The 24,843-nt window shown below is 35.9% G+C and overlaps 1 long non-coding RNA gene and 1 pseudogene across 1 annotated transcript; both read left to right on the forward strand.

Moving 5' to 3' along the window:
- The first annotated feature begins 1,986 nt into the window (after positions 1 to 1,986).
- Positions 1,987 to 8,675, forward strand: LOC114543372. The gene is made up of 3 exons (XR_003690010.1): positions 1,987 to 2,097; positions 2,778 to 2,852; positions 8,567 to 8,675. It is a non-coding gene; the product is annotated as an uncharacterized LOC114543372 (long non-coding RNA).
- Positions 8,676 to 20,144: 11,469 nt separating this feature from the next.
- LOC114543373 lies at positions 20,145 to 22,270 on the forward strand (annotated as a pseudogene).
- The last annotated feature ends 2,573 nt before the right edge of the window (positions 22,271 to 24,843 follow it).

Consider the following 24,843-nt stretch of genomic DNA (forward strand, 5'->3'; position numbering starts at 1 on the left):
TTAGTGTAAACGTAGTCTTAGTGTCGTAAATAGTGACGATTTTAACTGTCGTCACTATTCAGCCAGCAAAGAAGGATGCTAATTCCGGTTGACAGTTTCTTCCATTTTCTAGCTGTAAAATTACTGCCTATTGATGAATAAAATTGGTGTAAAAATTTTTAATGAGAAATGTGAATATGGTGGTTTATATAATATTCGAGCGTCACTTTTCCACTATCGCATTTTGCTCCAAATACTCCCCAATTTTGTACAAATAAGAGGAAGAAAAATGAAATAAATTTTCAAAACTTGAAACGAAAGAGTTTGGGAAAAACTAAGTGACTTAGCTTTGTACTGCAAAGAATTGCCCAATAAGCCTCGTTTCTATTTTTGCGCGAAGGCGCGGTTACTATGTTTCGGAATCGATTCGCAAGATTTCATGTCGTATAATACCGACCTATATACAGACCATTTCAACAAAAAGCATCAATAAAGGTATAGCTCGCAGAAATTGCATGAATGGCATGGTGATATCTTAAATAATTTACTTTTATTTATAGACTTGAAAAACTTTGAAATAGTGTTGTTGACAGTGGTAGTTTTCCTCGCCGTGTTGATCATAACCGGGACGGTTATCATCTTTGTGTTGGTGAGTAATGTAGACACCAGACTAGAGCTGGAAGACATTGATTGTGTTTACATAGAAGATCTCGCTCTTGACTAGCTAACATGCAGACATGCAACCACGACAGAATTTGAAAGAAACTCTGACAGTCATCATGACATAAACCTCTTTTATTTATTGATATTTCAATCTCTTTCCAGTTACAAAAGACTTCAGGTCCCAGACCTAGATCATAAGAGTGAAAATCAAATACAAACTGGCAGTCAAGAAACGGTTAAAATATAGTTGATAGTTTGTCAAATATACATAATGATTTGATACTGCTTTTCGTAATTAAAGTGTGTGTTTTATGACGTTTTCACCTTATCAGAGATTCATGCAGGCACGGTTACAACAGTCTGGGCTGGAATACTGATTTAAAAAAATATTCCGAAGACTTCTAGGATATAGGCGTCCATTCACATTAGACCCAAAGCTGCAATTTCGTCGGATTCACTCGGGCTATTTGGCTATTTCCTGGCTAAAATAAGCAGCTCCGGCGTAGAAAAAATTGCAACCAAAGTTGCGCCAAAATTGGGCTTTGGATTTTTAAATTTCCAACACTCTACTGGGGACCATTTTCCCGCCAGGAACACCTCATACAACTGTTTTGTCTTGTTCATTTTGACAAATTAATGGTTCATTTCAAGCACGCTTCAAGCACGCTTTAAAGGAAGTAAAGAGATAATTAAAGTTTTAAGACCTTTCATGATAGCTATTTACGCATGCATGTTATATATTTATCAACATCCTGCTCCTTTTTTCCGCAATGAACGTGATGGGATATAGTTAACCAATAGTCAGCACAGAGAGAAGATCCTGGGTACGAGGTTGCATTGGACGCACTGGGTCTGAGCGAATCGAAGACTGGCCGTTAAATGATTAACCATTTATTTGCTAGCTCGAAATAACGTGGAAAAACTCGCAATTGCATCGTGTGTTGCAAAAAAAGGTTTATTGCATCCGACAAAATTGGATCGTGTGAAACGTTTACGATCTTGCTTTTAGAAGAAGGCAAGACGCTTCGTTATAATTATTCGAACTCACGGCAATAAACTATAAAATACTTGTTTTAGCGTCTGTTTACATCATCAAATGTAACCACAGTTACCCACCTTTAACCTTTTGCAATAATGCTATGATCTTTCTCCAATGAAAAATAGCATGGCGAGCTTTCCAGGAATATTTGCAAAGCCTTGTTTGAGAGGCAAGGACAAAGTAATGCCTAGGAACTCATTATGTATTTTGTGTGGTGTTTTTTTAATAAAATTGGATCATTTCTGCTTCCCCCCCCCTGTAGAGCCTTATGACGCCCGTCTTGAAAATATTTAACTTGCCCCCGCCCCGCTTCGTACAATTGAACTGAAGGTTGCGAACGTAAAGACATAGCAATGTTTAAATTGATCTGTATTGAACATTCATGACCTCCTGAGAATCTGTCAGACTTAATAAAAGTAAGTTAAACCATTCATATTAATGTAATCATTTCATGTTTAGATATAGCGATATACACGCATGCGACATAAACAAACATATAAGGCTCTCGTTTGACAGGCTGAATAAACCAGATGCATTTGAGGCAGTCGGTGTTAATCCTGGACAGAACTGCTAATAAAAGTTATCTAATCCTTCGATCAATGTTGAATATCTTATCGCGTTGGGTTTATGAACTCTTTGCACCAATGTCGAAGGGGTTTGGAAAGTGTAAACACTGGAGTCGAATTTAAAACAGTGTAATTACTGTTGACGAACATGAATTAGGGCCTGTTTACATGGAGCGAGTTATTCCGGGTAGGCGAGGTAGGCGAGATGCAGTTTTTACCTCGCCTAGCCGGGATAACTCGCTCCATGTAAACAAGCCTTAACTATGAGTAACAGGTGTTGTTGACGAACATGAATTACTGTGAATACGAGAGATTGAATATTGAAGGAGCGCTTGTATCTCAATCAAAATTTTAAATTATTAGATTTAGCCGCATAATCGAAGGAAAGACAGGAACTTCATCTTCAGATGAGATTTATTTGCGTTGTTTCATAACTGATCAGGCCCGTTATAAAATGACAAAAAACCCTAAAAATGTTGTATAATTTTTTGATTTATTTACTCGATGCTTCTATTTTTTTGCGAATTCAGACATGACGTCGATTTTCCTATCAAGACTTGTCAGACATTTGGTAATCCTCCTTTCGGCTATCAGTGAAGGATACGGTAATAACAACGTGCATATTTCCTTTCCTGTAAATATCTTAAATTCATTTAGTGTGGTTGGATCACGGCTGTCAAAAAAATTAGCGACGCGTCGTCTGTAGACTACGTTTACACTACTCCGGATGACCGGATCTGTCTGAAAACGGTGCAAAAAAGTATGAAAACGAGGTTGCGTTTACACTGCACTACTCCGGGGCGAAAAATTGACATTAGAATTAATTTTATATTCTGCCGCCACTTTTTCGCTCCGGAATAGTGTTAACGTATAGTCGATCTCGCCTCGATTTTGTTGTTTTTTCTTCTTTTTTTCGTCGTCGCAAGTCTGTAATGGCGCGAAGTATACTAGTATTTGAGATGTGTATGTCACCGTATATTTATCTACGTCCCAATCTTATAACCCAAGAGTTGTGGTGCACAGCTTTGGCTAATTTTCCGATGCGCGATTCGATTTCGCTCGAATGATACGGCAATTCCTCCAAGAGGAACAAATAAACCGTTCTTTTCGTGCTGTTCGATTAGTTTAGATTGAATTGGGGTAAAAATATATTTAATACATGTAGATTTTGGTCCTATTTTAATAATATTGCTGCTATTTCGCCGTTTAACAAGATGATGTGGTCGTGTATGTGCGCTTTGACACGTCGTAGTTTGCACACAGCCTCGTACCCAGGCGCTTTAAAATATATAACGTTGCATTCAGGTCTTATATAGAGTTCAGCTGAAAAAACGCGAGCGCGTGGGGGTGCTTGGGGAGGTTTTGGCAAATTTAGCCAACAACTTTAAACAATAATTTTCTTGTATGATTGCATGGCGACTTTAGTAATTATAATAACTTGTAGGTACACCACGTAAGTATTAAATACTGCAAAGCTTTCGGTCCGTTAACCCGGACCTTCATCAGTGCAATTACTTGAATACACGTTTGCGCGTCACCACAGTTTAATGATATACAGTTATGGAACTCGCGGCGGAACCCTTTGATGTTGCTGTCCCCCTGCCTACGCCATTCCACGCGCCACGCAAATTGCTCTGGCAAGTGTATTTTGACTCTGAAGTAAGGGAAAAAGGTGTTCGAAAGACGAAAAATGTTAATATTTTAAAGCTGGCTCTATCGATCTCCATTTTTGCGCCTAAATTTTAAAAACAAACGGTAAATGGTTGTTTTTTTGTAAAAAATATATGCGTTAGGTTAAAGAAGTAAGAAATACAAGCCCGAATGATTTTCTTTATAAATATCAAGTTGATTGCCAACATCGTCGCCGATTATAAATTAGGCAGTTATTTTTCCATCCAGAAAACATCTGAGCTGATCTTAAACAAGCATGATTGATGTGTCATTTCTACAATTCAAACACACGAAAAAATTTCTTTGAAAATAATTTATTTTGCCATAAAACTAGCAAAAACTACATCTTTTTTATTCGAATCCTGAACTTGAATTCAAAGGATTTACAATAAACAAATACAACTTTTACCTATATAATATACAATACTTTTTACGAGTATAAATCCAACTTCACACAAATGGTAAATGCTAACAGATATTAATTTCAGTTCATACATGATTGTAATATTCATGAAGGACATGCAAATCAATTTCCAATCTAATCTATGCAATTCTGTGTGGCTTCTATGAGAAGATTGAAAGCTATTTTCCAATTTTTAGATGTGAATATAATGAAAAATATAAATTTTTTGCTCTGAAACTATAATATGGTGATGAACTCAATGTGTCCTAACCTTCCCTTAATCCCTTTTACATTTTCCATTGCATGGATAGATTCAAAAACAAGGCTTTTTGTTGAGATTAATTACATGAATGAATTTAGACCAAGCCTATATAATTTGAGCAGTTAATGCATAAGAATGGTAATATAAAAGCTTACCTATATATGAATAACATAAATTTCTTATACTAATATGCAAGCTATAATTCTATAACCATTGTCTAACCTTGCTGCTGCTGCTGCTGCTAGATAATTCAGTACTAGAATTTCCATTGGTGCCAGCCCAAAGAGGGCCGAAGAGTCCAAAGTGAAATAATAATACACATAGGAGATATAATAGGGTTCATAAATATCAGTAAACTGCGTATACGTTGTAAACTTTTTTAATAGCATCTAACTTGCTATCTTCTTGAACAGTAGAAGTCATGTCTGATATGTCGTCTGCTCAAAAGTTAACTGACTTTGAGAAGATTGTTTCGCCATCTGAAAAAAATACGACTGCATGTTGGCGAAATATTAGTCAGATAGACCTACATTTATTAGATGAAATACAAAACTTTGAATTTTTACCTGGCAGTTCTAGAAGCTTCGTGTGAAAATCGCACTCCTCGTAGTTGTATTTCCCGTTTTTTCCCGTTTTAATTCGTATTATCGCAGTCATTTTTAATCCAAAAGGAGCAATGTCGGATGGATAAATAAAATTTGTCAAAAAAACGAAGAGCAAAAGATCCTTGGCTTTAAAATTGCATTTTTTCTGCTAAAAAATCGAATTTTCCTTATTAAAAAGTTCAAAAACACTTGCCAGAGCCTAGCGCATGCGCATTAAAAACAGGGGGACAAGATTTGCCGCGAGTTCCACCTCTGTGTAGTACTCTGTGGCGTCACTTAAATATCATGTTAGTCGTGATTAGTTTGCTCGCGCTATTAATTAAACGGTTTCATTTAATTAAGTTCTAATTAATGCGCGCGCCCCAGACAAGTATTTGACTAAGAGACACCGAAAAGAGCACGCCACGTACTATTAAGTGGCTTTCATTAAAATTTACTATTAAAATTACTATTAAGATTATATATTAGTCGAAAAATATATTATAAAAAATATATTATTATATATTATTATATATTATTATATATTATTATTATATATTATTATATATTATATATTATAAAAAATATATTATTATATATTATTATATATTATTATATATTATATATTATATATTATATAAAAAATATATTATTATATATTAGTCGCAAATTAAGATTATAATTATATTATTATTATTATTATTAAAATTACTATTAAGTGGCTTTTATTGAAATTTATAAACATCAAACTATCGTCCAAGAGGGAAAGCCACTTAATAGTACGTGGCGTGCTCTTTTCGGTGTCTCTTAGTCAAATACTTGTCTGGGGCGCGCGCATTAATTAGAACTTAATTAAATGAAACCGTTTAATTAATAGCGCGAGCAAACTAATCACGACTAACATGATATTTAAGTGACGCGCAAACGTGTATTCAAGTAATTGCACTGATGAAGGTCCGGGTTAACGGACCGAAAGCTTTGCAGTATTTAATACTTACGTGGTGTACCTACAAGTTATTATAATAACTTTAAACAAATTTAAAAACAACCTCCCCAAGCACCCCCGCGCGCTTGCGTTTTTTCAGCTCAACTCTATATAGGACCTGAATGCAACGTTATATATTTTAAAGCGCCTGGGTACGAGGCTGGTTTGCACAGTATTGAAGATTTAATATAATTCGCGAATTCCAAAGGCAAAGTGTGAGACAAAGCGAATGTATCCTTTTTCTAGAACTTCTATACTTTTTAAAGTACGATGTGCTTCTGAATTACGCGATCGAACAACATTTATGTTCGCAAGGCATCTAAATGCGAATATGAACTGTATTGTTTATGTTTGAAAACGACGCAAAAATTGCACGATGCCGGTACAAAATTATAATTGTTTGCCATGTGGCATTTCTTCTCCAATATTAATAAGATTTTAAACCAGAATATCGCAGAAAACATGACACCGAAAAGAGCTAGTAGAGAGAGAACACCGAAGGCCGCCAGATCAGAGTAATTTTACATGGAGTGGATTAATTACTAACATGGATAGTTAAAAGACATGCATGCCAGCATGGATTGTGATTTTATTATCCATGTTACTAATAAGAAATTTAAGCCCCGTGGCTTCTGGTTTGTAACAGTTTTTTATATTTCAAAATTGAAATACCCATTTTAGCCGTGCCAATAAATTGAGTGTAGTGTAAACGGGGCTTTGGTCATAATCTTACCATTCTTCCAGGACAGGAAAGATTTCCCGCTTGGCTGTATACACACTAAACAGCTATGTTGTTAAAATTATCAAAATTATATTAATGAAAAGAGCTGCACACAAGCATCCAAATCGGATGAAATGTATTCCTCTCATCTATCCGTCGTAAAAATTAACGGCACACGTGTCCCGTTTTCGTACTTCGCCGTTAAGGTCTACGTTTTCATTTTGTGCCGTTTCCGTTTCAATTTTTGGCAATATTGTGTAAACGCAAGGCCGAAACGGCATAATTTAATACCGTTTTCAAATGAAAACGGCATCGTGTAAACAGTAAACGGGTCTTAAAATTGCGACAAGTACGAGTGTGGGAATGAGGGACGTATAGAGGCTCTTTCTTAACTGTAACTTACAGTAATTGTAAATTGAATTGGAAATTAGGCGCTATAACTTTTCAGCCCGGGCTGCAACTTGCGCATGTAATTGAAAAATACATTTGGCCTGGTTTGCCGGTGTCCCAGCGGATTTGGACCCCCTAAAAATGAATTTAGATCACACTAAACTGAACTTAGATCACACTAAACTGATTGTAAATTGTTATATTGTTTTAGGTAATAAATATCAATATATATTATTTATGACTATGTGTAAATATTTACTATTGCCTAAATTTTCAAACTTCGGGTTAATCATGCGCAAAATGCTATAATTAAGCTCAGCACATGAAAAGCACGATGTTTGAAACGAGCGGCTTATAATTTTATCTGAATTTTGGGGGTCCAAATCCGCGGAGGGGGGTACGTATCCGCTAGCGGATATGGACCGGGGGCGTCCAAATCAGCTAGCGGATATGGACCGGGGGTCCATATCCGCAGGGGGTCCAAATCCGCTGTGACACCAGACTGAAAAGACACCATGTAATCAGCCCCTTAGTATAATAGAGTTTGGTATAATAGGTGCAGTCGTTAAGTTTTGATCGAGACACAGAATTTGCGTACAGACGTTTAATTTTGATCGCGCAGAAAAAGCCTGCAGTCGTTAAGCTTCGATCAAGTTAACAGAATATGCTTTCAGTCGTTTAATTTTGACCGTGTACACAAACTATTCGTGCAGTGCCGTTTATCTTCGATCGAGTATACAGAATATGCGTACATTCGTTTAGTTTTGATCGGGTATACAGAAGTATACGTGCAGTGACAGTGTCGTTTAACTTTGATCGAGTGCACAGAATATGCGTGTGGTTTAGCTTTGGTCGGGTACGCTAAGAAAGCGTGCAAATACAAGATACCTGGAACCTGGGTGCGCATATTAACACGCACTACTAATCATTACACTTTTTGTTAACGTAACGTGTCGGCCAGAAAACAGTCCTCACCCGTAGCTGATGTTAAGCACAAAGAAGCTGGAAGTCCAATGAGCCCCTAAACGCCAATAGATGGTAACAAATATTTGCATGCATACATGCGACCGCGCGATTTATTTCGATTGGCCAAAATTAAGATTTAAGAGAGCGTGAAAAAAAACTGACCGAATTTAAAAAATGCATATCAATTTTTTAAAACTGTTAAGAGCAAAGTTTGAATTTCTTTCTAATGCTGTTGACATGTACAATCAATGCAAAGAGCCCCCTTGAAAGTCTGGCTATAAACCCCTGCAGGAGAATCTTTTCCCAACTAGAAAAACAATCAACGGTTCTATTTTAGGTCAGGCTTGCAACATTACAAGCCCAAAAGACGACTATGATATAAGTGTTCAAGTCGGATCAAACTTTACTATCAACATTGCATATACATGCGCACCACTTGAGGAAATGGAAAGTATGGATTGGTATTTTTCAATTTATCCTAATGGATATAAGATAAAGTTGAACTTGCTGGGTTGCATAAATTGTACCAAATGGTATATGATCATTCCATGGATTTCGTTGCTACTGGTTCGTTCGGGAATAGTGGCAGGTTTACATTTAGTGTATATAACGCTACGCTAACTTCCAATGGCACATTTTTTGCTCTGTTGTACAAAAAATCAGACGTTGGACAACCTCCTACACAGATTCTGAGAGTAGTTGTCATTATCAAAGGTAATCAAAATTACGAATTAGAAGCTCTTCAGTCTTCTAATTCACGTTGCTCATATTCGGCAAATTTTCTCTCAGCATATATACAGAGGGCTCAGTTCTCCAGCGGTCTTCGCATCAAAAATTAAAAACTTTTCGTTTTATAAAATATTAAACAGGGACTGCGGTGCAGTTTTTTGTTTGGGGGGGGGGGCTAGCGAAGCCGAAAGAGTGAATTCTCGGGGGGGTGTCCATACTTATCTATTTTATTTTTCTTGTAAACACTTCAATAAAAACATTGTTCACCGACACGGATAGTGAAAACATAATTATGATTACACAGCTTACTTTAAGGAGTTTTTATTCGTATTATTATGGCCATATAAAATCGCTATAAAGGAATCACGTGTATTTAGAAAATTGGGGGCTAAAGCCCCCCAGCCCCCCCCCCTCCGCGGTCCCTGTGCACTGCTCTCAATTTTATATAAGTTGTCCGTTAACAATATGAGCCTGTACGAGTGGAAGAAATTTTAGCTAATTTGGAGCAGCGCGATTTGCTGGAATTACTGCTAGAAGCTTAATTAGGGAGTGGGGCGAATATTAATATATTTGTCCTAAAACCGACTCGTTTTGACTGACATCCTTTGTGTGACACGCTAGTTTGAACATGAATATACGAGTATTCTCCCTCTCCCTCAATTGAGCTTCTAGCTACGACCCTGATTACTGGCAAGTTCCCTATAAATTCAAAATTTTCAAACAAATCAAACAATCTCGCGCCCAAACGCTTGTCCGAGGCGCATGTGCCAAAAGTAGTGCCAAAAAGCGGGTTGGGTTTCATTTTTTTCGCCCTTCTCAAATACACTTAACTTTGTAGGAATAAATTATCTTAAAACATCACAATATCTAAAATTTATATCATTTTGATTATATGTTACAGAAACCGCTCTGCAACCGACCGAGAAATTTATTCCTCAAACAACGAGGGGTGAGTTATCTTATTATAACAAGATTTTGACCTAATTTTGTCGCTTTCGAGTATTTTTTAAACAAGTTTATTAGTGAGGAAAGTTAACATTATTACATATTACATATCATTACAACGTTAACTTTCTGTAAACAAGGAAAAATGCTGCAATTTTATTATAGAAATGATTGTAGTATTATTACAACCGCCTAATCAACATTCAGGATGGGAACAACGACCATTGCTTTCTTTTTTTCTCTCTGGGGGTGAAACTATACGGTTTGAAATACAGATTGTACTAAAATATGTTTTTCCGACGAAAATAACTAACTTTGCATTCAGCAAAACGTATGGTAAGCAGGATTATTAAGGCAATAACTTTAAATCAAGTGTTGATATATACGATTGTCTTAACCTGGCTATTGTACTCAGTTTCCAACCTAAAATAATTTTGTTTTATCTCGCAGGTATTATAACGTCAATTTCAAAACGTACTGAACCTACCACAAAAATCATAAGAATAAATCAATCTACAACGATAGTAAATCGACCTACAACAAAAGTAAATCAACCTAGAACGAAAGTAAATCAACCTACAGCGACAGCAAATATACCTACAACGACAGCAAATCTACCTACAACGACAGCAAATCTACCTACAACGACAGCAAATCTACCTACAACGACAGCAATATACCTACAACGACAGCAAATATACCTACAACGAAGCAAATCTACCTACAACGACAGCAAATCTACCTACAACGACAGCAAATCTACCTACAACGACAGCAAATATACCTACAACGACAGCAAATCTACCTACAACGACAGCAAATCTACCTACAACGACAGCAAATCTACCTACAACGACAGCAAATATACCTACAACGACAGCAAATCTACCTACAGCGACAGCAAATCTACCTACAACGACAGCAATCTACCTACAACGACAGCAAATATACCTACAACGACAGCAAATATACCTACAACGACAGCAAATCTACCTACAACGACAAATCTACCTACAACGACAGCAAATATACCTACAACGACAGCAAATCTACCTACAGCGACAGCAAATCTACCTACAACGACAGCAAATCTACCTACAACGACAGCAAATAACCTACAACGACAGCAAATATACCTACAACGACAGCAAATCTACCTACAGCGACAGCAAATCTACCTACAACGACAGCAAATCTACCTACAACGACAGCAAATATACCTACAACGACAGCAAATATACCTACAACGACAGCAAATCTACCTACAGCGACAGCAAATCTACCTACAACGACAGCAAATCTACCTACAACGACAGCAAATATACCTACAACGACAGCAAATATACCTACAACGACAGCAAATCAACCTACAACGACAGCAAATCTACCTACAACGACAGCAAATCTACCTACAACGACAGCAAATATACCTACAACGACAGCAAATATACCTACACGACAGCAAATCAACCTACAACGACAGCAAATCTACCTACAACGACAGCAAATCTACCTACAACGACAGCAAAATATACCTACAACGACAGCAAATCTACCTACAACGACAGCAAATCTACCTACAACGACAGCAAATCTACCTACAACGACAGCAAATCTACCTACAACGACAGCAAATCTACCTACAACGATAGTAAATCTACCTACAACGAAAGTAAATCGACCTACAACGAAAGTAAATCAATCTACAACGAAAGTAAATCTACCTACAACGACAGTAAATCTACCTACAACGAAAGTAAATCGATCTACAACGAAAGTAAATCTACCTACAACGAAAGTAAATCAACCTACAACGAAAGTAAATCTACCTACAACGAAGTAAATCAACCTACAACGAAAGTAAATCTACCTACAACGAAAGTAAATCTACCTACAACGAAAGTAAATCGATCTACAACGAAAGTAAATCTACCTACAACGAAAGTAAATCTACCTACAACGAAAGTAAATCTACCTACAACGAAAGTAATCTACCTACAACGAAAGTACATCGACCTACAACAAAAGTAAATCAACCTACAACCGAAGTACATCGACGTACAACAGAAGCAAAACAAGCAAAACGAAATGAATCAACAACAATAGTCATAGGTATAACTTCGATCATTACTTACAGTATCTCAAAGGATATGTTGCTAATTGACTGAACCATTTTTAGGGACCGTTTAATAAATCATTCTAATGGGATAGGGGCGGTAAAAAATGTGGGAGTCATACGACTTTTGAAAATGTGCATGTTCGGGGAACAATATATAAGAATTTTACATTGTGAAGAGATGGGATCATTATAAATTTCTGGCACAGTTAACATTTTGCACCTTCCACAACCAAGATATCAAAGAGTAGATTACGTCAGTACACCTTACCGATTATTGCATTTTACTCGATAACCTTGTTGCCATGCATGTGATTTATATTTTGTGAAAATAGGAATGTATATGCGTTACTACGTTCAGTTACTTTAAAGATCAAAGAAAATCAAATGTAATGTAATGTCTTTCCAAAACAAAAACATGGGCCTGGGGTCAGTTGTTTAAAAGACTATAGTTAACAGAATTGCCCAATCAGAGTCGTGTATTTCTGAGTTAACTCGGATTTCCCTATGGGAAATGTAGTTAAGGCGGTTCACTACAAAAAATCATGATTTATTCTGTTTTAAAAATTTACGAAGAACGCGAAGTATAAATAAAATAATTTAAATAACAATAGCCTGTTAAAGTTCCCTTTCATACCATGCAAGTACCCCTGTACAATATTGTCAAGTCTGGATCTTAAAATTTTTTGCTTTTCTTAATAGGGGTGGTGTTGATATTTAATAGGGGGTTGTACGGTTTTGCATGTTTAGATGTATTCAAGGTTTTGTGCCCATTCCACCATGTATTTACTATTTAGTGAACGTTTCTTACGAATTTAAAGATAAAGTACCCATCCAATATTCTTCGGATCTTAAGAGGGTAGATTATTTATTTAGAAGGACAAATTGATAACCCATATATTACGTAATGTTTGGAAACAATGGTAAAACTGAGTGGTACCAGGTGTGAAGTGACGTTGCCGATAATAAACGACCCGATCTGAACTGGTTGCATCAACTTTAATTTTTCGATTCATTATTTATAGGATTCTCGCATGGTATCAGTTGGTGGGCAGTTTTGCTGTTATCATGTCTTATTTCACTGTTATCTTCGCTGTTGTTCTATTCAGCCGCTATATTGGTAGGTAAAGTTAGACAAGCACATCCCAACTACACAATCAGAGATATACTGATAGAACAGTTTTGAGTTGGTACTGAATGCAATATTGATCTATCGGATCTATCCACATGATCTACACAGATCTATGCAGTTGGTAATAATATAAGGTTTCAGATATATAGAGGGAGTAATGCGTGTCCATTATAGCAAAGCGGTTAAAACTATTAATAAAAATATAAAAAGCGATCAATTATTTGCTTTTTAGATAATTGTTTATTTAAAACACAATGGTCATAGTTTGAATCGTTACTGAAAATGTAAACAAACTTGATGATTGGTCTAATATAAAACGAAAATCTCCCCTTGTTTATAAGTGCAGTGCAGCAAATTATATACCACCGTAATGCCCAGAAATTATTTATTTTATTAAACGACGCAACTTTAGATTAAGGTGGCTACCTATAGAGTTTTTGCGAAGTCAGTACTTTATAATATGTTTATACGCAAACATACTGCGAGAAAAAGTACTCTTTCACAGTTCGCACAAGGTTTTAACTTTTATTGTCCGATAATGGCTATAAGGTTAAGATTCGAGTTTGTAGTTGAATGTACATTGTGCTTAAATTACATTTAACTAAATGGTTAAATATACATTAAGTTGGTGACGATCGATCAACCATATTACATCCTTCGAGTTTGTAAAATGAAAATCAATGTAATACATAAATTATTATTTTTATACGTGGTTTTTCAGAGACAATTCTAGCTGGCTGAAGATATAGTTCAGATATAGATAAAGTTTTTATGTCAATGTAAAACTTTTAGTGTGAGTTTGATAGTTGTCCGTTAATTGTGCTTAAATTATATTTATCTCAGTGGTTAGATACAATGCGTTGGTGACGTTCGAACCATACTACATCCTTTCACAAACTACATCCTTCGAGTTTGTGAAATGAAAAATCCAATACATAAGTTATTATTTTTATATTTGGTTTTCCACAGATATAAGTTCATCAATCGTTCTCTAAAATTACCTTTACTTGAATTAAGTTCAAATTTGCTTAAATATCTCAAAAATCTTTTTATCAGATGATAGGTACAATTGCTATCATTTTCGCTATATGGCCCTGCATGGACGCAGAATATTACGCACTTTGATTATGTATTTGTATAATGTCTTATAGGGAATCCACGCATTCCTACGTGGTTCACGGGTCTTTGCAATGTTGGAAGATTCTGAAGGATTAGATGTAAATTTATTACAAAAAACTATAGTTGAGTTATATTACAGAGCTGCATTTGACTTGAAATTTTATAATCTGCAAGACTCCTCCACAGTCTCTCGCGATTCTGTACTCAGGAGGAACATCCAACGCCAGAGAATAAAACAATATTTAGCAGGTAATACTATTCATATTGGAGGAGGATCATATAACTTAGTTATTTCCTTATTTCCTTTTTTCCGCTATGATACGCTATATAAGGGCTAGGGCCGGTTGTTCGAAAGGCGCGAAAAAGTTCAAAATGAAAAACAAAAGTCTCTTTATCATGCAATTTAGTTTCCCTCGGGGAACGAGGTTATCTTTTTATTGGACAAATGAGCTGAAATATTTCGATATAAATGGGAGTACATATTTAGTGCATAAGATGCAGGTTCAGACGTTCAGTCATTCACAAGATGTATGAGTCTGAGTATTTTTAAATTTTAGCTCATCCGTTTTAATTGAACACGTTCCCCGTTAGCCCGCGATTGCTCTGGCGAGAAAACAAAAGCTCGCCAGCTGATCTGAGATCATGACGTCATAAAGCGTCTCGACAAAACTGATTCTTCCAACTAATAGTATAAAGCGTGAAAAATTTAATTCTAATTCACGATTGGGAAAAAATAAACGTGTTTTCACATAAATATAATAAAATTACTTGATATATTCGAGTGTCGAAGTCATATGTAATGAAGGAAATGATAATTCAGTTTTGTCGAAGATCTGGCTTCTGATTGGTTGAGCTTTATACCCAGATCAGCTGGCTGGGATGACAGAATACCTGTCATGGCTCTGGGACAGGTTCTCGGCAGAGGAATCACGGGCTTGGGGAACGAGATTGATCGAAAGGCGTTCAGCTTAAACGGTGGATAAGTTCAAAATAGAAAACAAAATTATCTATTTATTGAACAACTGCGCTGAAATATTTCGACGTAAATAGTTTAATTGCATGCATGTCAATGGAAGAACATATTTAATGCATAAGATGCAGGTTCATTCATCCACAAGATATATGAAAGTATTTTTAAACTTTGGCTTATCCACCGTTTAAGCTAAACGCCGTACGAACAACCGGCCCCAGGACTCTTTGGCAGTTGTAGTAACTCTCCCGCATATTTTGTATCGCTGTAAATTATCAGTGTAGGACTAAAAAATGCTAGCTGTAACTATCCTCATTCAAAAAATTGGTGAGTTATAAAAACCAGACATATATATAATATAGACACTATATAGTTTTTAATGAGTATTAGTCATAAGCACAATGGCAACGTATATCTTAAATTGTTATAAACGGTTTTTAACTGGGCGCATTCTATTATGCGATTATTATTATTGCCGAATCTATTGTGTTTACATAGAAGATCTCACTCTTGACTAGCTAACACGTAGACATGCAATCACGGCGAAATTTGAAAGAAACTTTGAGAAACATCATGACATAAAATATTGATATTACAGTAACAATCTATTTCCAGTCACAACTGACTTCAGGTCGCAGATCTAGATTCCGGAAAGAAGATAGCCATATATAGGAGTGGAGTCATACGGTCAGACAGCACTATAATAGTAGCCATGCAAGTGATGCAACTTTGAAAATCAAACTATGCATGCAGCCCTAATACATATTTTAGCTGCGCCTTTTTATTATCTGCCCCTGGAAGCTAGCTAACAACCCCCCCCAAATTTAGGATACTTAATCCTACGCCCCTGTGGTCAGTGATGTGTAGAAAACTACATCTGGCAATTTATCTGGCAAATAACCAACGGAACGGGAACACCTCATATAGGTAACTGTTTTGTCTTTTTCAATTTGACAGAGTATTATGGTTCATTTCAAGCACGCTTTAAGGATATAAAGAGACAATTAAGGATTAAGACTTTTGCAGTAAATCAAATGTGTTTATATGTTTCGTATGGTTGAACTGCCTGATGAGACTGATATTTTTAAAGCGACCGCAGAAAAAATCCGGACCTAACTCTAACCCAACATGATGACAGACTATAATTCTACCAAAATTGGTCTTGGTGATGTGCGTGAATGATTATCAAAACGAGCTTTATAATGCAAAATTACATTAGTCATTACCACATTACCAGAAATAGGGACAAAATGGCTGTCGCTTGTGCACTGATTTGCCGTCCATCCTTTAATTATGGCTGGCGTTCGAGTTTGCTTTAATACATTAGATGGAAATATAAAACATAAAATCGTATACCGGTAATCGGTACCGACATCTAGATCGATAGAGCAGTTTAGAAACGTTTTGTTAAGCGAATTAATTTGTAACCGTGTTCTCCCAACAAACTTATAAATCGCTCACATTCCTACGAACATTTCGATTTGGATAGTTGATGAATTGATGGGTAATATACCAAGAAATTTTATTGTACGATATTGCCTTTCTTATTCCTGATATACATTTTCCTGTAAGAGTTGTTCAGTATTATTTGTTTCGGGTTCAAGTGATCTATGTTTCGCGATATTATGCATGTTACTAGGATACTAGAACCGGAACCAAAATTTTCAACTTGAACTTTGATTTCTGAAATAGCAATTTTAGGAAATCAAATATCAGGAATAGTCCGGATGTTTTCATATTTAAGACCTTTCCATTCCAATTCTCGTATGAGTGAAGACGTTCACGATATACTCTAAGTTGGTTTCAAAAGCTGTAGCCTATTCCGTATCGTCTGTTTGATAAGGTGAACTGCTAAATTTTATTGTTGTGACATATTTAAATATAAGTCTAAGGTAAATATACATGCAATATTCCTCGATTTAAAACATCATCTGCCGATATTCGAGGAATAATATGGTTATAAAGCTGGCTATATGGCCAAGCTAGTAATTCAGGGATCATTACATTACTACGCATGAAAATTTTAACAAATAAGTGTTTAGATTAGAGCACCACTCGTGTTTTCCTCATTATATTTCATCAAACGTGGTTCGTTAATATATCAATGAGTTTGATTGAGTTGGTTTAGTTTATTGTATTCCCTGTAAATTACGGCAGTTCCCTGCAATAGCCAACTGGTGAAGTTCAGAACGGTTTCAAATAGCTTGTATATCCATCAGGAACAAAAACGCGCCCGGCTCAATATTATTAATGACAACGAAATGTGTTCGGAAACATATACCATTTAAGGCGGTATTGTACACCAATTCTTGGAAGTAAAAACATTAATTACTGCATGTTTATGCTAAGGAATTGTCTACTTTTGGTCATAACAATAAAGCCTGGTTTCTCACTAAAAGTATAACTGCATAAGAGAAAACTAAAGGCAAAACAATGAAACGCAATTATACTTTTATAGCCTTTCTCACGATGACGAATATGCCGTCATTTTTAGGGTACTTTTTTTTCAAAACCGTAAGCGACAAATACTTCGTAACGGCGACTGTCTTTAATTTTAGGCTGAATTTATTCTTCAAATGGTCTGTGTCTGTTGATTCTAAAAAAATCGCTTTTCATGTTGTTATAGTTTTTAAACCCGTTTGAGAAAATTGAAAATGAGAAAGGCTATATATAATGAGAAAGGCGATATATAATAAAACATGTGATATATAAGCATCATCGACATAAGCACAAGTACAAGCGCAAGCCTTCAAGCCATGGATGAAATTTGGACCATCTACATAACTTATTCAAGGAATTAAAGAATTGACATTCTGTCACACCTTGAAAGGAAAATCGAGAGGTTAACCCTATATTAACGATTTTCTTACTTACTGACATGCAAACATATTACATACATAAAATATAACTAAAAGATATTCATAAATAACTTTAGTCTATGTTTGAATATATTCAAATTTCCTGCCTCTACTACGTCTTTGGGCAAGTTGTTCCAGTCGTCAATTATTCTAACAAAAAATGAGTTTTTGTATCGATTACATTTTGCGAGCTTGACATATAGTTTATAGCTATGGTTCGCCCTTGTGCGTTTAGACCCAAGTTCGAAAAAAGTGTCAAAGTCTAAGTTACTATATTAAAAACGATCCTTACTCTTTGACTAGATAGGGAGACCATACCGGTACATTATATTCCAGTATGGGTCTCACAAGTGACTTATACAGCATTAAAAACACCGATTTATCCGCTGGACCAACTGTTCGTTTAATTATATATCCAGTACTTTGTTTGCTTTGTTAACGGTTATCGCTACATGTTGACTCCATGAGAGATTTTTTGTGATTGTTACACTGAGGTCTTTACTTCCGCGACTGACTTAAGGTGAGTTCCAGATAGTGAATAGGATAGGACAGATTTGTCCCGTGCGTGGGTAATGCTCGTATCACTTCACATTTATCAGTGTTAAAAGGTAGCTGCCATAAAATGGACCACTCGTGGAGGTATACGTCAGGTCAGACTGTAATATCTCTACATCCCATATTTTGGCGCTTATTTTCCGGTACAATTTGGTATATTTATAGGTTTAGTCTAAATTTCATCAATCTCAATTTTATCTGTCTACCATGCAAACCTAAAACTGAAGTTGACCTGACATATGGCATTTAATATATGACATGGCCAGAAATTGCGGACATGGAATATGCAGATTGCCGTAGCAAATTTGCATATCTGTTCAAATATTATTCGTTTGCAGAACTAAAAATTATATTGCGCATTCTTAAATTTCGCAAAATTAAGGAAAACCATTGCATCTTTGCAATTTGCCCTGGTTGTTTCTTGTAATTCGTGTCATATTAAACATCCTGAGGTAATATTTTCCTGGTAAAGGTTTATGTCGGCTCTGCATTTTTATTTTATTTGTACGCTATTACGGTTTTCGTTTTATATGGTATTGAACGTGATAAATGACCAAAACTTTGTTTTGAAAATGCAGGACGAATACTGATAAAACATTTTGAAATACTGTCTCAAAATATTAAGATTAACTTTCTCTGCAACGAGCAATTAAGGCAAATTATAATCGACCACCTAAAGCTGTATTTATAGCGTTTAGTACTGTGCACATTACAGTTTACTATAAGCTCACGAAGCTTTATTTTGACACCATATGCAAATTTAGGCGGAAGTAGAATGTTAATTATGTCCGAATTTTCTGGCCATGTTAAACTTTAAGATATCCTCGACAAAACTGAATTATCATTTTCTTCATATATGACTTCAGCACTGAAAAACGTTAGATCTTTGACCAGGTATTTCAGCAATAGTTTTGGCCCAATCTCATGAAAATGTACATTCGAAGAATTTGCAATTTCGGACTTATTAGTTAAAACTTGTTTATCTCGATAGTTCTGAATTTTTGGAATTTGGGGGCTTTTGGTAGTTTAGAAGTGGGATATTCTCGCATTCATTCACTGTATTTATAAAAAATATTCACACTTATAGTTACTTATGAAATCATTTGATCACCATTCACAGATTAAAAAATTCGCTAATTACTTTTCCACGGATAAAAATGACCCAATCACGCTTCATTTGAGGACTCTCCGCCTGCATACTTTAGGGCTGCTATGTCGGACTTAATCGGAAAAATTAAGAAAACTTCCCGTCCCATGGAGACATTACATTTGTATACAACACATACTCCACTTTTTATATCAAATTGGAGCTTCCTATAGCCCGGCGACACCACAAAACAATTGTTTCAAAAGAACCCGGAAGCGAACTAAAATGTTTAACTAAATCATTTATATCGCGGAAAAATATATCGGAAATTAACAAAGCGATAATATTCCGGGTAAATTTTCATCATTTTTATATTACCATTTGAACTTTCGTTGCAGACCAAAATGTCTTTAACTGGAATACTACTTGACGTTTCTGCCTCCATGAAGGAAACATTGAAAGCGATATTGATGAAGAAAGCAAACCATGGGCTGAATCTATTTTCAAAGTTATTGATGATCTTATCGAACACGACCTGTCTTCTGAAAATCGTGTCTTCGCTATTGGTTTCGGTGCAGATTGTCAGAACAGAAAAATCTTTGATGTTATTGGAACGATTCACCAACTCGGCATGAATATGCCTGCCCATCTGAAAGACAGCCCAGCTACGAAAAGTAAAATCAATGAAGTCTTTAACATTCTGGAAAGAAATGGTGCACGCTACATCCGCAATTGGGTAAACACGGCTCTTATTCAAAAAGTAGTGTCTGATGTTATGGCTTCACTGATTTTGGAAAAACTTAAGACAGATGAAGAGTTTATCGAGGAATTTGTTTACCGAATTTTACCAATGTCTTGTCGAAGCTTCAGCGATAACCCTGTTTGGAACATGTTTGGCGACCTAGCTGTAGCAGGCGTTAGCTCTTTCAAACAAGCCACGAAAGAAGACATCGAAGAAATCGTGGAAAAGGTAAAGTGCTTATTTTTGAAAGGCGTTACTAGCAACTCCATTTTCAGTGTAAAGGATGCCTCAAAGATTATCCGTGGATATGTTGATGAAAACCAACTTACGAAAGAGCGAGCGCAAGAATTACTTGAGAATGTCAAGCCTTTTATTTATGGCGAAACACCGTTGTTTCAGTCTCTTCAAAAAACTTTAAAGTTTTTCAAAGAAAGCAATTCCAAGACAAATAAATTGCTTTTCATCGTATCAGATGGAATCCCTACAGATGGTAGTAATGAAGATATCGTGAAGATCAACCAAATTACCCGCAAATTAAAAGAAGCAGACGTGAAAGTTGTATCGTCTTTCATCACCAGATCCAGAGATATTCAACCAAACGGTTGTACGATACATTGGAACCTTCTTGGGAATCCGGAGCCAAGTTTCTGTTTCGATTAAGTTCTGAAGTGCCTACAACTTCTACCACGAGCAATTTTACTCAAGCAGGGTTGGACAATCGATTTGCTAAGAATGAAACGAAATTGTTTACGCATGTCAATCATCCCGACAACTTAAGGTATGAATAACAACTGTTATCATTGATTAGGGATTGAGAGGTATTAACAAAATGGGACCTTCTAAGCAAGGGGTGCTCAGTGGGTTATGAGGGTATATCTGTCTGCTGAACATGCATTCTAACTTTTTTTTACAAAATCCGCTTGTAAAATAGGTGCAAAAGCTGCATTACGCACTGGGTTAGGTGACAACATGATTAATCACATGAGATGTTATATGATTTGATTTTTTGACTCATGTTGGTGTTTTTTTATATATAGCGAAGCATGTAAAATGGCTCGAGACATCGTCTGCTTTCCCGAATTTTTATCTGAATTGCTGGTATCGATTGATCTTGATATTTATATCAACCAAACGAACGGGCGGTTTTAAAGCACAGAAACAAAAGGAGGTACCTGTTATGCGAATGCATCCGCTGCAGCCCTGCATTTGGCAATGCATCGAATTCTTGGTCGAGAAAGAGGCTATCCTGAGTTTAAGACGTTGAGAAAGGAAATGATAGATGAGTATGGAAGCATGGTGCTAACACTGAAAGAGTTTTGAAGAAATGTGCCGAAGTATCGTTTGCACAGCGTAAAGGTTGGTATCGGAAGCGAAGGAAGCTATTGTCAAGAAGCGCCCAGTGGTAGCAAGATTTTCTCTCACAGATGATGAATGGATGAGTTTTCAAAATTCTACTGCAAGATCGTAAGGGTGTGCTCACGCGAAATAAACTTGACATACGTAACCACTGTTGGCCATGCTGTTGTTTTGACCAGTTACAACAGCAAATGTTTGATCTTGATGAATTCGGGGAGAAGAATGGGGCGACAATGGTTTCTTCAGAGTGCAAAATGCAGAAGTGCTTCAACTAGAATTCTTTGACGTTTACTGGACGTTGAATGACCTGACTGCAAGGGAGAAAGAGTATTATCGAAAACATGGCCCTGAAGTAGCTCAAAATTGATGAATTCGTTGAAAGGCTTGCAAAATGCAAAATACACATGTCCAGAATGCCACAAGAGTCATTAGTTACGAATTTACCGGAACACTGACGAAAGTCCAGTGTCCGATATGTTATGAAAAATTTTCGACGAACGACAACGCAGGAAATATTCTGGCACTAAACATGTACTTGACCATTTTAAGTAAATAACTTTGCTCCGCTACTGCACTGCACCATTGTATTATATATATATATATATTCAGGCTATTAACTGCGAATGGATTGTGTGACATAACCCGTTGGTCTTGAACTTTTCAACGTGCAAACGATACTTGAAAATGTAAAAGTTCATGCAGTAAAAAAACAAGAACAGCGAATATATTGCGATAGTCATATATAAGTTAGCATAATATAGTTTGAAATGTTCAATGTATGGTATCTATGTAGATTATAGTTTTAGGATTGAAAACAGTAAAATCCACCGAACAGTTTTTCAAAAGCAACGGACAGGTATAGTTATGTATACTCATAATTAGCTGAAGGCCAGGTCAGGCCAGGGGTATTTACAATAATTTGCAGTATGTAGTTGTAGTGTATAGGAGTCACTTAAGACCCACACACTAGAATAGAGAATTATTTGTATATTGATCATTGCATGTTTACAATTATATTCTCTCTGCAACTAATCAAAGTAGGTAATTTAAACAATTATTTGCTAGCCACAGGCGTACGAGGTGTGTTTGGGGAGGGGGGGGGGGGGCTCTGCTACCAACACCGCCGCACAAAATTCAAAACCAGGTAAACAAAAGCGTAAAAAAGGTTGTAAACGTGGGGGAGCCCTGCCGCGCGGTTTATGTTTGTTGATTAAAATTCTTTTAATTAAGGCCGCATGAAATGAATGCACAAGAGCGCGATACTGCACGCGGGATATTACAGCGAGTGTTTTTACGCTATCTGAAAGTCGAGAATTGCATCCACCATCACCCCATGCAGTGTTTGGTAAATGAATAAACATTTAATTGCACCCTTAGATCTCAGTGATATGTGATTTAACCGGAACTAACTTCGGACAACTTTTGTCCTGATCTAATAGCATATACTCAGTTTTATGAGCGGTAACCATGTTTGTGGGCTAAAGCCATTTTAAACTTTGATCAGGAATTGTCTTAAGAAGCGCTTGCTTATCTTAAAAAGGTATCGCTATAAGATACTAGTATCATGGGGGAATATGCTGGTATAAATAAAAATATTGAAAAAAATAATTCGGTGATCATTCATTTGACACCTGCTGTGATATTTCACACTTTGGAACAGATTCTGCCACTTTATACTTTGGTTTCCAAAAGTAAAAGTATGGAAAGAACATATGAGTTTAATAAGTTCGACAGGTAAGGGATTCTGGCAACAAAAAAGAAAAATAAAACAAAACTAATTTAACGACTTTTTAAAACTTAGTTTAACATACAGGCTATGCAAAATATTCTATTATGAAATTCATCCAAATAGAGTCAAAATATACTGATATCATAATAGTAAATGGTTGGTTCAACTTGGAATTTAATAAACTATGGTCCTTATTTGTATGTTTAACTAGAGAGATTGTAGGGCAGACCAGAATCAGCTCAAAGAAATAGCCACAATCACATCGCTGAGGTTCGCCTTTCTTCAATGTCATCCATTGGATGTACGTATCTTCTTCGCCTAACGATAAAGCGTTTGCGCTTATCAGTAGAACTAATTTATATTCCTGCTTATTCTTGGTTTGCGAAAAACCAGGCCTGGAAAAAGTATTTTTCTTTCTGGCAGCAATATGCAAAAATTGAAATTTCCTTCGAAACTATAATACAGAATTTCCTTTACGGAGTTTTTTTTCATTTATAACAAAGAGAACGAGCCCTAATGTCAAAATAACAGGCACCATCACTGGCACAACGAGTCTATCTTCATTGGAAATTTGAAGTAAATTTCTTTTAAATTCTGGCTGTTTGAGGAAATTATTAGTTGACATGTTCAGTTTGTATTATCACTTAATCATGCAGTGATGCAGTCATCACTCCCACCACTCACTGTGCATCTTCTGTGCTCTGATATTATGCTATTTCTACTATAGGCAGTGTGACATATATACAAATTTTTTAATCTAAAAACCTGTTGGTATGAATTTTAAATATTAAATCAGGTCGGTAGAATCTGGTAACAAAATCACCAGACCAGCTTGCACTACTGATAGGTTATAAATATAGTATACTGGTAACAGTATATTGTATAATATTGCATAAACTGTAGTATAAATATGTTTTATAAACTGCTTGAAAGTGTGCAATAAATTGTATAAACTATAGTATAGTATATTGTATAACTTCTTAATGTGATGCAAATTGAAATGATGGATGTTTGGAAATATAAATTTTACTATATTCTCCAAAGTGTCTAAACCTACATGTAAAGTGAATTGTGAACAAGAAAAAGTTCCTTCAAGATTTAAAATTTTTCTGTAAGTAATATTTATGAAACATTTCCTTGAGCCCTGGGTAACACAAATATAGAGCTATATTGCATCTCACAGGAAACTTGGCAAAATATTCTCACGGACCATCATTTCCTGGTTTGCTCTTGGCTTTAGGTATAAGATACTTACATATACAGCCAACAATTCTTT

This window comes from Dendronephthya gigantea, unplaced genomic scaffold, assembly GCF_004324835.1.
Source record: "Dendronephthya gigantea isolate DGI-Jeju-01 unplaced genomic scaffold, DenGig_1.0 000445F, whole genome shotgun sequence".
NCBI lineage: Eukaryota > Metazoa > Cnidaria > Anthozoa > Malacalcyonacea > Nephtheidae > Dendronephthya > Dendronephthya gigantea.